Raw genomic sequence first — 18,811 nt, 5'->3', positions numbered from 1 at the left:
CATGTAAAATCGTCGAAACAAAAAAAAGGAACAATAAATATCTATTACATAAAATTGCATTTATATTTAAAGATATTTTTTATAATTGTATTACATTTTTCACACCGATATCTTATGATATAATAATTCAATTTAAAATTAATGATATTTTGATTATGTATGTAGACATTTTAAAATATAATAAATTATACTCTTAAAATTTTTTTATCACAATTATTTTAATGTTTTAAAAATCTTAAGAACTCTATCACCAAATACATAAAATTTATATGCAATTTTCTGATGATACATAACATTATTATTAATTTTTATAAGATATTAATTTCTTATCAAACTCGGAAATGAGTATTTACGACGCAGAATCATTCTAATGTAGATTCTCATCCTTTTAAAATAAATTTCCTTAAATTAAATATTTTTTTATTTTTACGAAAATAAAACGTTTCTCCACAACAATTCAACAATAGTAATTCAATTAAATTGTATTAATAAAATATTTGAAATATTATAAATACATTTTTTTATTTCATAATAAAGTATCAGTGTAATAGAATAATAGATATATATCTTTAAAGTAACCTTTTCCGCACAATTTTGGTGCAAGTTTGTAAGCAAAATATCCATCTGTAAGTGAAATAGACCTGTCATTTTTTTGTCGTATCACTAAAAGAAAGATATAGGTATATCTCGCGCTTGTTTCCTGCGACGGAAGTGCGATATCAGTGAAATTGCCTTCAAAGAAACGAAACGTGTATCTTAGAAAGCGATTAAGAGAGTACGTAGATTTTTCCAACTATAGGAAAAAGAAGGAAAACAGTGTGGGAGATTAAACGCAATGCTATTATTGTTCCTTCCTTACTATGTACGATTTTGCAATAAAAATATCCACGTTGATATACGATGCAGCTTTTAATCTGTTAATTTTACTTATATTGTACAAAATGATTTCAAATTGATTTCAAAATAATAAAGAATAAAAATTATGCGATTTGATACTTCTCTTAAATTAGTTTTTTAGAAAGAAAAAAACAGAAGAAAGAACTTGTATTCTAAATATACAAAAAGTATTAAAAAAAATTTTTTTTAATTAATGTTATGTCAGTTTGCGATTTTAAATATTTAAAAAAATATTAATGAATTACGGAGAGATAGGTTATTCAAATATTAATGTATTTATAATTAACATTTCGAAGATTTAATAAAAAACATTCTCTAGAATTATAATTATAAATCAATAAAACATATTTTATTTTAAAAATATAATTACTTTTGAATCTAGTATTATCAAAACTTTCCCGATTTCAAATCAAATTATTATATTGCAAAAACTCAACATCCTAAGATGTGACACAATAAGAACTTTTCCAGTTTTTACTCGCAGTGGAAAATCTGAGAAACTGGCTTACGTAATTTTTTCATTGTTATAAGAATTGTACATTGTTACAACATCACAAACACATGGAAATCATACATACAAATCATATATTTGCCCTTGCTGTGAAATATCAGATATCATCAGTAGATGTAGATAATGAGAATCAGACTTCATTAAGCATTATTATTATTATTATTATTATTTCGTCCAATCTTTTGTGTAATATTTCAGAACGCAAACAGAATTGTAATATCGATAGCATCTTATGCCGATTTAATTTTAATATTTATTATTAAACTCAATTTATTTAATATTAAAATAATTTACATACTCTTTTTATTCTGCTCTCAATATTACAATAACAGATTTTCGTTGCGCATCTCGTTAATGTATTGCATTAGGTATTAAATATTTATGATATTTGTGACGAGTGACCTTTCTAATTACGTGCACTTGTAATTATTGAATACGCGATACAGGTGTTCGATGTTCGGTGCAAGAATCAATTTCCCGGTGAACTGCACGAAAAAAGATTCATTTGAATCGTATAAGCTGACCGCAGTAGTACTTATGCAAGCTGCAATGTGTTTTTATACACATTGCAGACAATTGCGAAGAAAAGAAACTTGCTATTGCAACCTAACCTCATAAAAATTTCGACAAGTTTTGACAAAGTTCTTGAAAACTGCTTTAAATAAAGTTTATTTATAGTTAACACGTTACAGGTGTTAAAATACAGTAAAATGATAGGTTACTCACCTCCCGCCGCCCCCCACGGTCGTCCGACACCACCCGACACCAGATCTTTCTCTCAGAATCCTACGTGCCTGCCTGAGCTGCTTCCCCATGGCACTCACACATACGTAAAAACGCGCGATTTCACGAGCGAGTAAAAACGCGCGCGCGCGCGCACTAATTACCGAAACGCAACGAACACTGGACCGATTATTACGCGGACCAATATTTCCCGATTAAACGTGTCGCGATTCAGGACCGCCTGGCTCTCGTCGCGTGTCCGTGACGTTTCGTTGGCCGTCGTCGAAAATTCCGATGGAGACAACATCTGCACTCCGGTTTGACGCGCGCGCGGCACGCTAGGGTTAGGAATGCCGAATCGAGAAATGCCGGTCGAAATCCTTGCTTTCCGTGCATACGTTATTTAGCGCGAACGCACGTCTTTATGAATCACTCGAATCGAATGCGTGTTTTGTTCAAACGTGCCCGTGTAAAGTAAACAGACCAGAGATTTTTTGCGCGCATTGAACGCGCGGCAACGCGTACATGGAAAGGAGGGGTTAACTGTACACAACGCGACGCGACGTGACGCGACGTGACGATTCGTCCGGAAATACAAAGAGACGGAGGAGAGTGATACAGGATTCAGTATTCAGTACAATGGTAGCACAATTTTCGCGCGAATTCCGCGAAACTCGCGTTTTACTAACAGATGGATCGGGGATTGCTGTTACTCGAGTACGCGACTCGCGACACACTTCGCGCCTTTCAACGATCTGAAGTTGGCGGATGAACGGCGGGCGCTTCAATCGGTGCGCGGTGAAAAGTTCAAATCGTTCAATGCGATGTATCTTACGTACATACAATCACGTAATAATTATGTGCTTTAAATTAAGCTTGGTTAACAAGAAGTCAGTAGCTAAAAGTATATATATATGTTCAAATAATTTTTAATTATTAATTCCTTTCAAACAAATATTATATATATTCATTCTCAAAGATTAAATTTCAACATACATAAAATAATTGCAATTGAATCAATACAGTTCTTTGGCAACAGTTTGAAAATTGAACAAAAATATATTTTTTATTTTCGTAAAAGCAAGAATACACGGCAAACTTAAAAAAGATATGCCACATACAAAGAGAATGTAGCCGAAAAAATAAGCTAAAAATGGTTTGCCAAATTTTGTTCAGAAAATGTATCTCCACGCTCTAATCGGTCGACCAAATCAAAATTTTAATCGACAACGATTAGCACCAAACAACTTTACAAATCGCAAAAATATTCAAACATTAAAAAAATAACTGAGGCACTTACATGTCATTTTATGTCCAAATTTTGCCCAAAAAATCAAATGAACTAAACCTAATACATTTATAATAAGTAATAATATATTACTAAATATATAAATAAAATAGTTTATATAGCTATGACTACTTTACAAATACATTAGTTTGACTTTTCTCATTGATAATTCACATTTTTTTAATTTTGTTATATTTTATACATAGTATGTATAAAATGTATACTAATGCTATTAAAGGGAGAAGATAAAAATTAATTATTAAGAACTGCTTATTTTTGAAAAATCTTAAAAAAAAACAAAAAAATAAGTGAGTGTAAAAAGTCAATGAAATAAGATCAATGAAAATTAGATATTAATTTAATAAAATTATATATTTAACACAACATGAAATTTAAAGACACATTTTATTTTTATCCAAAACGCTGAAAATTATTTCTTATCATCCACATGAAATAGTATAAATTATTTTAATCTAAATACTATTACTTGCATTAATAAATTTTACATTCCGTTCTTCTCATAGGCTTAATTTTGATTAAAGGAAGAAAGTTGAAGTATATACTTCACCATTAAGCAAAACTATTTATGAAAATAAGATTTATATTATTTACACATTAGCTTTTTACATTCAATTATCTCGTTAATTATCACACGAACCGTTTAATATTTCTTTTAATTTACATTATGGTATATAATTCCCAAAAATAGTTGTGAAACACATAAGATCACTTTTAAATGTAATACGTTCGCCATCTATTGGTGAGACCTTTGACTATCCCTTCAGTGTACGATAAGACACAAAATACCTGCCGGTAGGCCCCATATTTCCCACATAATCTCATAATTACTTTGCTTTTTTATATAAAATATAAAACAATGTAATAAAAAAAATATTGTGCACAAAAATGTTAATACAACAAAGCAATCAAAATCTTTTTATTAATGATTTTTTCTGATCATTTGCGATCTGAATTTTTTATAATGCCATTTTTCATAACAAAAAATATATTAATAACGAATATGTTTTAAGAACATAATGTTACCTTTTATGCAAAACTGTACAAAATGATCATTTATTACAAATTATTATTTATTACAAATATTTCATTGAACTTTTTACAGTTAGTAATTAAGTTCAAATTTCGCGAAAAAAGTCTGAAAAAAAAGATTTTGCTATTTAATTGCATTCTATGAATTTTACTTAATAACAAAATACAGGAAGTTTCAGCTTTTTTTTAATTTAATTTTCAAGTCAAAGAATACATCGTTAAAAATAAATATTAGTCTTTTAGAAATATCCGGGAATGGCTATCGGGGATTCCTATCCCTCGGTTACCGTTAGCTTCCGCAATCGTAGCAACAGAGAAATCGCTTTTAAATTCCACGAAATCTAAAGAGAGGCGAGTGCCATGATTGCATGTAGTTACGTTTCCGTAGACATGGAGAGAATGGACGAGAATGAACGACTCCTGTACGCGGCTTTCCGGGAAACTTTTTCCTCGCGTCACCGGCAAAGGCGATCACGTGCGATTTACGAAAAAAAGTGAAATAAAAAGCGGCTGAAGAAGGCGAGGGAAGGAAGGGATCGCGATCGGAGTGGGGTCGTGGTCGTCTATCGCTATTTCGTGCCCCTGGAGTAATGGGCGCGCTGGGATAATGGGCGAGCGTACAACAACGAAAGCGCGGCTAACAATGCAAAAGTGAGGCTTAATTAGATAAATCATTGTTTTGAAACGTGAGCCCGCAATCAGGGCCGCAACTAGCGCCCGCAATTGATGCAGCGATACCGTCGCTGCGCCAGCGCGACACGGCCGCGCACTGCTCGTAATTGCGTGCTATGAATAATTACTTCTGCACTACCTGACCAGGGGTAGCCAACTGCGAGACGCGCCGCGGCTTTCTTTTACATAATATTATTAGCGGCACCCGTTTCAAGGAGAACCGAAAAGGACAGCCAAAGATGTAGACATCTTTCAACGTCGCTGCACAAATATTAATACTTTTGAGCAGTAAAAGTTCCTCGTACAAAGTGCGAAATAACTCCATTTGTACTTCAGTAAGCAAGGTCCAATCCTCGTTCTACATTTTATTAGCAAAGTTACATGGAAAGAACAATTTTACTACAGCGTTTAAAAACTTAACTACACTGAGAGACAAATTTTTTTAATAAAAGAGAGATACGTTTTCTTAAAACCATATATTTTGATTCCAGCATTTGTTTGTTCTGTTTAAGTAAAAATATGTACTTTTAAGTAAATAGACATATTATCTTAAGTATATAATTATATGTATTTTTACATTTTTTTATATGTAAATAATGATTTTACAAGTAAACTAATAACATTACTAAACTTAATTAAATTACTTTCTCAGAAAAATCTGATTATCTTGAATATAAAAATAATCTATATTAACAATAAAATATTTTCTAAAACTGCAAAAAAAATTACTTAAATAAAAATTATTTCTTTATTTTATTTACCTAAATATTTCAAATTAGAAATGTTTAACTTGACTACAAGTAAATAAGCTATCAAAACCCATCGAATAAATAATTTTTTTGTGTTAAATAAAATTTTTTTGTCATAAGATATTCTTCCTTTCAGATACAGATTAGAAAATAATTTTATACAGAGTCAAAATAATTATAGACGCACAAGCCTGATAATATTACTGTAAACAGTTTTGACATTCCAGCAATCAAGTTAAACATCCGATACAATTTTTTTAACGGTTCGACATAATTATTTTCAGATCTGTATTTCAGCAAGATTGTTCCTTCCGCGTATCAAATTCCAAATTAATCAGTAACAAAATGAACTTCATAGATATCACACAGAGTGTTTCAGAGTGTATTCCTCAACCGTGGAAAGTTTGAAATATCCTGTTTCCATGAGGCAATGGAAAATAAAGAGGTATACATAATTTAAGTATACAAGATATCTATTAAATATAAAATAATATCTAATGTAGATCTGAGATTATATTCCGAGATACACGTTTAACCCATTCTAGCTTTAATTGCCCAATTCTGTTTCTATTATCTCCATTTCAAATAATCTTCCGGTGTGGTATAAATAAAACACTCACACAAAAATAATTTCTCTCAAATCTAAAAAAAGACCTAAACCGTTTCGACAGCGAGACTAAAAGCGTCTTTCTCACTTGGCTCGACACGCGAAATCGCATTTCATTGTCGAGAAAGTATTGAGGAAATGACCTTCTTGATTCTTTCGCTCCTAAGTCTTCGACTTGTTTCACGGCGCATCTAAAAGCGAGTATATACTCGAAAAGAATACCACGACAAAAATTCGGAAGCTCGACGGGTCTTTCGTGATGCGTGGCCGCACCACCATCTCTCGACCGTCAAATTTCGAACGTGCATAAACAACCGATCCATGAAATTTCGGCGTAACGGCTAAGTCCGCCGGCTCTTCATTTCCCCCCGGATAGAAGACTTTGGTTTCGTCGCGTTCTTTCCGCGGCCGGTCGAATTTAATGCAAACAACGGCGCGGTCTGCGTGTCTACGAATTCGCCCTTTAGTTTTATTTTGACCACCACCTAGCGCAAGGGGAATAGCGCAAGGTTGCCGTCCGACAACGCGGCGGCCTCGCGGATTCGCAGTTTCTCGACATGCATCGCGTGCGCGTGTCATTTACAGCGGCGCTGCCATATAATGCGCGATGCGCCATGAAAACGCTTTTTTCCGCCGCGATCGGACGACCCCGCCGCACTTCAGGCGTCGAAAGAAGCGTGATGTCCAGTTGAATCAACAACGAACTACTATTGATACGTTGACAAAATTATTAGTTTCACGTTCTATTGATCACATCAGTATCGTCACATAGTAATTACCTTGTCCCCATGGGGGTAACTTCGCTAAGAGAATTTCTAACGAGTTGACTTCCAAGAAAACAATTGAGAGAGATAAATTCTGATCTTTTATCTCATTATTTATTTCCATAAATACTAGGCAATTCTAAAGTAATCTTTTCCCTTAACATACTTAATGTGAGATGCTCTTGGGGATTTCAACGTTTTCATTATGTATATAAATACATACTTTTTATGCCAAGGGTCTTTTTATCTCAAACGAAGAAAAAAATACGATATTTTGAAATGTTTATGTATGTTATTGTAAAGAAACGCTTTTTTAAATTATTTCGAGGTATTATTGAGAAAAATATTATTAATGATAATAGAATATTTCGCAAAACTAACTCCTATCATAAACTTTTACATAAATTCTAACAGACAAACAAGTAAATACGTAAAATAAGTTCTGCTATATACAATTATTCTTATATTTTAATGCAAGTAGATGTGTAATTATTTCTATATACGTAATTGGATACAAATAATAAATAAATCATCTCGTTAACGATCATACCAACTCACTAAAATGTAATATAAAACACGATGTAAACAGTTCACGTTTTCTTACACAAGTTTCGCGTTTCAAATAAGTTGTATTATGTATTTTATTTTAATAAATTATTTCTGTATTATATCATATTCTTGATACGTAATAATATCGTCTAAAAATAATTTTAACATCGTTTTGAAAAGTAAATAAAAATAAAATCTTGTTTCTTAATAATTTAGGTGCAGTAATAATTTTTTAAATTATAAACAAACTTATCACGATATTAGAAAAAATATCTATATTATTTTTTCTGTCTTAAATCTTTATGGTTTTGTAATAATTTTCGTTTCAAATTAATTACATATTAAAAATATTGTATCGACTATTAATCTCACTGAACAAATAAATAATTTTATCCAACTCTGTATCAAAAAATGAATGAGCTATCGATAAGTTCAGAGTCAAAATACGTAACCCCAATTTCCAGTCTGAAGTATCGCTGACAAGCCAAAGTCAAAGCTAGGCGCCATGTCAAACGAAGCACTGAACTTTGCCACTGCGGGGCCTTTCGAATTAATGGCAATCGTCGTCGACAGGTTTCGCCGCCTTCATGCGATTATTGGGGCCAATATCGGACGCGATCAGAGTACATTGAACTCTATATACGCAAGTGGCAGAATGACAGCATCACAAACACAATTCTTTTAAAATACTAGGAAGTGTACGTAGTTAACGGTTGCTCGGGGTTGAGCATCAAAGACGGACAGATGTTATTTTACTTCTTTCGAAGCATGCAACCTCACATAGCGCGCGCGATAAAGTATTTATTACAGGAAATAGAAGTATCAAACGAGAGATTCGTTCATCCATTTTCTCAGAAACGTTCCCCTCTGATTGTCACTACAGCAAGATCACTAGAAGCGAAACACTTTCGAAAAAGGAAGTCCTATTAAAAACTAAACGGACTCTATATATAGTCGCAACCGTATGAATTCCAATATCCGTGCAGACATTGTAAATGCGTTTTCGTGTATTGCGCAGCACGCGATCCGCAGTGGTACGTGGTACACGTGGCGCGTACGTTATCCCTTCATTATCGAAAATGCAGCAACGCGGCTCGGCTCGGTACGTCCGCGAGACTCGGGGCGAATAGAGAAAAGAGCAGAGAAGGCGAGCGAGATCCAGGGGCAGTCCCAGCTTTCTACCTACCTACTCGTGTTACGTTTATCTAATTGGCTCGGGACGTACGTAGCTGAGAGCCGCAAAAATACATATCCAGAGCCCGTATCGCGGCGGTGTGTGTCGAACCGATGATTATCCCGGCTTCCAGCGGGCCGTGCGGCGCGCGTTACATTGTTATTATAATGAAACAAGGATAAATACAAGCCGCCGGTACGTGATCGGTGCAATTACCTTCTTATGATGATTTTCGTGGCCGAGAAGAGAGACGAGAGAGTGGTGGTGAGCGGTGCGGTGGAAGAAAAGAGAGAAAGAGAGAAGAAACGGAGAAAGAGGGACGAGGCTGGCCGCGCCAGTTCGCTCGGTCCGGAGAAATTATCAGAAATTATGAGCGAAGAAATTGGTAGTCTAGCCCGCGGTTGATTGACAGCCCGGTCTGCCCAGGCTGCCTTCTTATTCACCCCCCTTGCCCACCCGGTATCTGTCCCTTATACCCAGGCATCTCTCAACCATCGCTCGTCGTACCCCTGTTCCTTCCGCCAGCCACCGTTCTCTTCCTCTCTCATCGACTCCCCGTTTCGCTCCCCTCTTTGCCCCGCGTACTGCGAGAAGCCGCGCGTCGCGCGCATCTTTTTCCTCGATTGTCCCTTAGGACGACGGAGAGATAATCCCATGATTGGAAAGCATTACGGAGAGCCCTAAGCGACTCTCTCAAGCGGCAACGTATGTCGGAAGAAACAAAGAAGCCCCACTGAAATTGTCGTCAATCGTACGCTATAGTGGGGTCGGCTGTTGCGACTTGCTCGCTTGACCGAGAGCCCGGCATTCCGGGAAGGCTGGCGGACGAATAATTTAATAATTGTTAGGTGAACGATTTGAATGCGGGGCAACGATAATGGAACCACTGTCCTTGAGCGCGAGAATTAAAGCGTGGAGCTGTTCCCGTTTAAAAAGGCTGTTCCCTCTTATTGTGAAAATTTGAGGATGTTCCTTTTCAATATGTAACATGAAGAATGCCAAAGAAAAAATTCCGAAAAGGAATTTCGACCAAATTTTAAATGCTTAATGTTATTATTATATAAAATTGTTCTATATTTTAAATAATTGTTTATTAACAGAGAAATACTCAGTTTCTAACTCAAAGTTAATGCGGCTTAAATCAGCAAAGAAATCGTTGTAGCAAGATACGATAAAACTGTTGTAATCAACACCAATTAATAACGCGTATAACACGAGCAATATCTGAAATTCATTAGAATAAGATTGCACGAAAATTCTTAATGTTCTTAATAAGATTTCAAGAACATTACACGTTGCGGGTTATGTCCGCGCACATAATGATCGGAAGTATCCATCACAGCGCCGACATATGCTCAAGATGGCTGCGTCTGCAACCTGGCTGCAATAATTAAAGTATTTAGTGTGGCTTCCTTTTTAGCTGATGAAATCTCGCTACCTCACGAGATCTTTTTCTCGGTAACAGTAACTATGTATTTTCCACGTTCACGTTTTTCTTAGAAATATATATGTATGTATGTTGCATAGAAAGCGAAATGATGGCAACACACTGTTTTATGAGAATTAAATAAAATTGTATATACGTAAATTAAAATTGGAAGCAAAATCGATGTGTAAAATTGGTATTTAAATTAATTTAAGCATAAGAAAAATTTGAAATAAAGTTGACGCATATGTTACAAAAAATTTCCATTGAACGGTAAACAAAAGTGGAATCTTATAAAAAAAAGAAGAGAGTACACCGATGTAACAAAAATACGCCTTACGTTTCGAGAAAACCAATAATAATTCTATTTTGATTTTTTTCAACGATCTATTAAAATACACAAGAAGCAGATGTTATACTCACAATCACAATTCAAGCCTACAATCAGTCGTCTGGCGACTAAATCTTGTTCTAAAGTTTAATAAAAGGCGTTGTTCCAACGAATTTATGATATCGCGATTGAAATTACAGCACCGGGACAACACGAGACGCAGTACGCCAAACTAATGCACGCTTCGCGTCTCTCTGATCGATACCGGCACTTTTCAAACTTCGCGACTGGCTCTTTACAGTAAATTACTCCAGTGTATCGTGATTATCGAAGCGGACAATCGGGCGGACTCGATTCAAATGTCAAGGATGGAATAACATTAACATTATTAACATCGTAAATTACATTATATTGTTATGTAGTTCCAAATTTTACCTTCTCGCTAATATCGAAAACTTGGTTTCTATCGAAATAAAATGTGAAGAATCAATCGATAATTAAAAAGCCATGAAGGAAACATCGATCACGAACCGATTCCCTGCATTCGTGCTTATTAAAACTTATTGCTAGATTTAGATTAGATTCTCAATTTTGTTCAGCACGGAAATTCTGGAGAACGTTCGATAAAACTACTAAATTACTTTTGCCTCAAGATTTATTGACGATTATAAACACGAATGTAAGCTTAGCTTAATTTCGAGATATCGCAATATGTTAGTCAAAAGGGAGACTATCTGTCAAATGCAGAGGAATATTTGATCACTGTTCAAATTGAACCAAATGGGGAGATATCAAAATATATGTACATCTGTATTAGAATATTTAGGGTTCATTGTAATCCTCGCGATAACTTTCTTTTCAATTCTTCGTTTTTATAAGAATATATGGAAAAAAATAAAACCCTTAGTCTCTCGTAATATAAAAATAATATCATTTTTCGTAGTGAATATTATATTTTGTATTAAGTACTCAAATATGTGTTACACGTACGTATAACAATGTGAGAAATAAAACTTTACATAAAATGTTATAATTGATTCGATGGCTCTCTGTAATTATACATCGTAGTTCTTTAAAATGCGAATTGATTTTAGCGTTATTATACCTTTTATTTTAAATTTATCGTTAACGGCATTGCTTATCACATATCAAGTCTATAATATTCTCTCACAAATGTAATATCAGATTTTAAAATTATATTCTGACGATTAATTAAAACCAGAAATTCTAAAATAAAACATTTTGAGACAGTTTTGAGATAATTTTAAGTTATAAATAGTAAAATTTGTGTTTAAATCCGTAATTTATGCATATGTTCTAATTTATCAATAGTTATTTTTATATTTAAGATAATATAGGTTTTCATAATCATAATATAAAAATTCAATATTTCATAATTGAAATAAAAAGAAATGTGAGTTCCAAATAGAAACAACAGAATGTTTAAAAGAAAATTTAAACTGTGGGCCTTTTACGTAATAAATACTGCAAGTCAGTATAAATTTTTTACATTTTTATAATGTATATTTTATAAATTTTTAATGTTAATATAAATATTTCACTAATATACTAATATTCTTTTTACACCAAATTATTTATGTAATGTTATATTTCTCATCTTACTTAATTTCAAATATTATAAAGTTCTAATTATTAATATATGCAAAATGCAATACAGATAAATGCAATTAATAATCATTAATGTTTCATAAATAAATTAATGACCTAGCGTTTATCATTTTTTACCCCTCCCCCCCCCAACTTTACTTTATCTATAAACTATATCTTATCATTTATGAGATTACTCTATGAATTTTAGATATATCTTATATTTCTTATTATTTATAAAATTACTTTATTAATTATTTATATATATCACAATTAGTATTTTATCATATAAAAAAAAATGTAATTAATGACACAGAAATGTACTTTAAGTAACGTATTGATATAAACTCGAATTTGTGATTTCAATATGTGTACATACAAGAGCATCTTCGTACGCATATAAATTCTAAGATTAAATAAGTTCTAATTTGTTTTAATTTAGTCTATCTTAAAATAATAGAACTTTCAGTCATATTTTTATATTCTCAACTTGTGATATGTACGTACACAATTGAATATATCTTGTACATCTATTCATAGATCTGTTACCTCAAATAATATCTAATAAATTGTAATTTATCACTCACCAATGCGATGCGCAGCAGCGGAGTTGATTTGTGTTGAATTACGTCGAATCATGTCGAACTGTAACATACAAGCATATCTACATTATAACAGCGTTTCAAATAATATTTCAAGAGATAATTGATGCATACATAAATAATAATTTGTTTACCTTCTAGAATTCTAGACGCTTCGCCGTCGCTCGATGCCTCCCAAGCCTTTTCCTCCTCTCAGCTTCCTTCGATGCATTCGCACGATACTTACGAAAGCACTGTAAATTACATAATTACGACTTAATACACATACAAAAACTACGATCTGAATTAATAACTATGACGTAAAAGTTTAAAAATATAAAATTACTTTTAAATCCATTATATCATAATTGCACGCGTAATACGTTTTGATTGGCGATTCATTAAGGATGCATCAGACATACAGTCCGAGCAAAGTAAATAATTTTTGAAATGTATTTAATATTAATACTTGAAATATACATATAAAAGTTGTGCAAATAAGAATAATTATATTTTTATTTAATAATATATTTTTACGATTTATTTAATATATTTGTTATTAAAAATTAAATTATTTTTTACATTTAAAAAATCTCAATTTTTTGTATATTTTAAGTATTCAAGATGATTTACATACAGTTTCATTGAAATTGTCTGTTTAGTTATTTTGTCAATAAATAAATAAGTAAATTTTGTTCATTTTACAGAACTGATTTCTGCATCGCAATGAAACATATAAATCATCGTGAATATTTAAAGTACTTAAATTAAAAAATTTAGATTTTTCATTATTGATTATATTTCAGATTAGAACATATGTCTACTTTTTATTGAAATAATCTTTTAGCTAGATAGAAGGTTACCGCCAAATTTTTTCTGCTACTTTCAAATGCAATATGTTATACAACTTGTAATTTTTCCATAATTTTTTAAATGTTTCGAGAAATGTCCTGTACATCCTTAAGAAAACTACGTGTGTTGTTAATAAATAACCGATGCCTTTTAACAAATTGCTCAATTCACGAATAAAAATATAGGTAGATGATTGTTTAAAGAGACACATGATTGTTGACCGTAAGTATCATAACAAAACAAGTTTATAATCTTATTGTTGTTTTGATTCCGATAACCGTTATCTCAAAACTTAAAAACCACTAAGAAGTAAATTTTTTTTTTATTAATATTGACTCACACAGCACATCTGACATTTCTCCATTCGAGGAACATTGCGACGTCCATGCAACGTTTCTCGAATGAAGTGTGTTGTGTGGGAATTAATTGTTTCTAATGAATGATCCGTTCGGTATTCATCGCAACGAAAGAGAGTAAGACACCGCAACTACCTGTTTGCTCAAGTCTCGCATCGCTAATGAAAGACAAATCGACTTCGTAAATATAATCTATCGTACACCGATGATAAAGTCGTTGACAGCGAATAATATCTGAAATTATCGTATGCCGAATTTTCTAACTTAAATCTCTCGAAAATCCTTGACGAATATGTCTATATAAATATCATAACTTTCTATTACGCGAATCGATTCATATACGAGTATGTATTACTTTTCATTGTTACAACAGAAATGATAAGTAAATTATACCTGTGAATTATACTTCTACAAAATGCGACTTGAATCCAGTAAATAAGAGTAGTTAAAGAAATAACCAGTCGTAAATATCACGCCAAAATAGCGATTTAATATAAATTTTATTTGCTTTCGCTTACGACTTTAAAGATTAGATTAGATTACTTCAAAGGAAAGGATTAAGTCGCGCGAGATATATCTGTTTCGAGAGGTGGATTAAACATGAGAATAATCAATCGCGCAAACCAGTAATCCTTCACTGTTCCTAGAGAATACGATCGCGTTTTTCTGTAGTATTTATCGCTGTCACGTAGGAATAATATCGCGACGCAACACGGAGCACCGCGCGCTCTGCTACCCGACTATTCAAGTGATACAGCGCGAATGATTGCCCAGTGTAATAATAATACGCCGTACGCTGCATAAAATAAAAATGCTGAAAAATGTGTTTCAACCGACGTGCTTATCGTTGTACTATGAAATATTTAAATTGTAAAATTTATATCTACGGCTAAGTATTTCTGACATAAAGCTCTGTAACGACTTTAGATGAATTATAAATTTATGCCGGAATTCATAATAGAATTCTATTTATAGTGTAACGTGCCGTGTAACAGGAAACAGTTTGAAGAATTATAGATACACACACATATATAAAATATAATATACAAAAGTACATACGTAAAAAATAAGATTATAAAATCATTTTATTCTTATAGATCGCCTAGTATAGACAAATTAATCTTTAACAAATATATAACGGCTTTCTATTGTTTGAAATAGATTCGTGCAAAAATAATTATGGTTTTCATTATTTTGAACTTTGACGCTTATTTTGGAGTAATCTTTTATTCGGCTATTATTTTTTGAACAACTCAATGTTTAATTAAAACAATTCATATATTTTTCATGCAAATCTGTACATTCTTCACGTTCTCACCACAGAAATAAGGCAAATTATAAGTTAAAAGAATAAAATGTAATGTGTTCAATTCAAATATCTATTAAAAAATTATTTTTCGCAAAAATCACAAAAAGATAATTTATAACTTCCACTATTATTATTTCAAAACAAAAGTATATATCGCAAAATATTTGCTTCAAAAAATAATCACTGTCTTCATGTAAATCGTTAATCATAAAAAGTAATGTAATACAAGAAATGAGCGCTAAGCATTACGCACACAATTCTTTAATGCAAATTATTTAATGGTTTTTAATAATTAAATGTTTTAGTTGAAGATTTATCAAATTAAAGCTTATTCAAAAAACAATGTGTTTGTTTTATATAATGAGATAAACGTTTATATAAAATTAATATTACCCGTTGTTAATTTTTTCCAAGTTATGATATCCCGAAATTAATAAAAATGTATTTTAATAAATTAATAAATATAAATCCAATAAATACAAAAACGAAACTAAATCACTAGCAAAAGTACAACTTAATCTCATTTTCTTGATTTATTAAAATGATAATTTCTAAAGGCACAAAATACCGTGTGTGGGAAAATAGTAATAAAAATACAATAGTAGATTAATTTTTAATTCAATAAATAAGACAATAAATCGATAAATTACGAACTTTAACACGGCGAATTCTACGCGATACTATTGATGAAATTTATTTACATTAAAAGAAAACTATTTTGATCCCAAGATCAATTTTCAGATTAAATTTTCCGATTTCAATCAGAAAAGAATGCACCATTGCTATACGATAGTCTTTCAATCCTACCGTTTCAATTCACCTCGCTCAATTCTCATAACGATGTCACAAAGAATGCGTTGCGGTGTCTTAAAAGCGACATGTCGATCAAAGGGACTACGAGAAACAAAGTGGCATAGAACTTGACCTGAAAGAAGCGATTCTACGGAATGGCGCGGAATGGGACCACGAGATTCGGCGTAATTCTTTAACAGCCCAATTTCACGATATAAAGGAGTCGGGACGTTATAATGCCGCCTCTGCTTCCTTCCAGGGAACTCCGTCGCGGTCGATTGTTTTGTGTTTCGGGGAGGCCCAATAAAGCGTAGTGCCGACGACGGTGTGTCTCGATGTAAGAGAACAGAATGCGCCCATGGCGCTTATTAAGGCTTCGGATTTTCGTCCGACCCGTCGCTTCATCTTGACAAGGAAATCGCTTTCAATCGTGGCGGCCGCGATGCCGATCCGAGGCCGCGAATATATATATGCAAGCGGAAATTACCCGAATTTACGTGTAGGAAGTGCGTTAACCTCTGGATATAGGAACTCCTTCTAGGAATCGTTTTGTGCTTTGAACAAAATACTCGAAATATCATTAAATTTTTACGAGTTGTTCAAAAATCTTTTTACAAGTCAAAACGTTTACTCTATAATTCCTAAACATTCTGCATATATTCTTCTGAAAGTTATTTTTTGCTAAAAATAGATGTAATAGAAAACTTTGCATGTTATATATGTTTGTATCGTTTAATGATAGTTGATGACTGATACCATGAGTTAATAATTTATAGTAATGTAAATTAAATCCAACTAATACTTTAATTCTTATTTTAAAAATGTTATGTGTCAAACAGAATTTATTAACAATCGCGTCTTAATGTTAAATAAAATGTATGAAAATATTTTAATATTCTATATTTTTTTTTATATTTCCAAAATCAGCTGCCAGTTGCGAGACATTTGTACGTTCGGTGAAGAATATCTATAAACTAATTATTTTTGGGTGTGAACGGAGTAAAGAATAAATTATCAGTGCAAGCACAAGACGCATAAAAATGTAAATAGCTTCAAACATTTTATGCATTGTGAATTATATGACTGTACAATGGGATTTATGTGTCATGCACGTAAGAGAAACAGCAATGGCGTCGTTCTTGAGTCGGACAACCGACTCAACCGAGACGGCGAAGCAGAATTGAGGAGCGGAGGTGCGATAATGAATAAATTGACGGCAAATATAATGAGTTATACTTGAGACGAAAAGATCTGCGAGTATAACAAGGTCATCTCAAGACGTACACGATTCTGTCTGCTACTTTATTTAAATATCTAATTTAAGTTGTCAGTATTGTGTTAGAAACAAGAAGACGAAAATTAGCGGAGCGTTTCAATCAAATCCTGCATCTGATTTCTCTTTCTTTGTTTTCTTCTTTATCACTCTACGTAGGAAATCTTATTACATTATTACTGCTCTGTATAATGATAGGGGAAAACATAGTAATTAAAAATATTATTTTAATTTTTAAATCTATATTAAATCTTGAAGAGAGTGGACAAAGTTAAAATTTGTTAAGTAGCACTCGACATTTATAACCATTATTCAAATTAACACATTAATTAGCAAATATTTATTAATAATTAATTGAATGCTCTTTCTTTATTACTTAATTATCCAGATAGTTTCGTGTGGATAGACGAATAAAGCGTTCTTATGACATTGAAAATTTCAAACGAAAGTGAAATATGTGACACATTTAGTTATTAGAATATATTTCCATAAATTTGCATAAGAACCGTTTTTGACGCTAAAATTTTCTGGGACGTAATCTCCTTCAATGAGTTCTATCGTGGCACCTATTAATTTCTATGATATCAATGGTAGTGCCGCAATGTAGCTCATTGATAGCGTTATCTCGGGGCGCATGCACGTGAAGCACGCGATATTAGCCGACATAAAGCGAATATGGGCAAAGGAATCATACTAAAATTTGCATTAGTTAGCTAAATCGCTCTCAGTTACATAAAAAAAGCAATAAATTGAGGGCAACCATCTTATTAAAGATTGGCTATGACGAGGCCTTACGTATCGATACATATAATTTACAAAGCATACCGCTCCGTTTGTAGTGTGTTTATAAAGAAATAGTTTTAAATATACGTATATAACATTTTTTTAATGTATTCAAAATTAATTATTCAAAGAAATCAATATATATTCATATATTGAATAAATGTCTTTTAATCGCTGTATACCTCTTACAGATTATTTATTTCCTAGATTAGATTATTTTCCAGATAATTTAGAAAAGAAGTTATAATTTCGTTTACTCATATCAAAGAGAACAATCGGTGGTTACATAAAGAAGTATAAATTATGTATATAAACATATATAATAAAAGATTAAAGATAAATATTATATATATATATAATCTCTTAAGTCCTTGAATTCACAAGATGAATTAACTTGGTAATTCAAATAATGACACGTTTCATGTGGGCATGCAGCTGTGCAAAAATCGATGTAACCTTTCAAAACTTGATTATTTCGTGTTCAATTACATGTTTTCCTTTAATAAAACATGATAT

The 18,811-nt window shown here is 32.3% G+C and overlaps 1 protein-coding gene across 2 annotated transcripts in view; it reads right to left on the bottom strand.

Moving 5' to 3' along the window:
• LOC105204695 overlaps window positions 1–18,811 on the bottom strand; it is a 288,926-nt gene that overhangs the window by 240,462 nt on the left and 29,653 nt on the right. For both annotated transcript variants that reach the window (XM_039447320.1, XM_039447319.1), the window contains 2 exons: window positions 13,086–13,184; window positions 12,937–12,994 (listed from right to left, as the gene is read on the bottom strand). The gene's annotated coding sequence lies outside the window, so the exon portion shown is untranslated. The remainder of the gene's footprint in view (window positions 1–12,936; window positions 12,995–13,085; window positions 13,185–18,811) is intronic.

The sequence above is a fragment of the Solenopsis invicta genome, chromosome 3 (genome assembly GCF_016802725.1).
Source record: "Solenopsis invicta isolate M01_SB chromosome 3, UNIL_Sinv_3.0, whole genome shotgun sequence".
NCBI classification, from domain to species: Eukaryota; Metazoa; Arthropoda; class Insecta; order Hymenoptera; family Formicidae; genus Solenopsis; species Solenopsis invicta.
The sequence above is the reverse complement of the archived record's forward strand: the minus strand, read 5'-3'. Positions and strand labels throughout refer to the sequence as shown.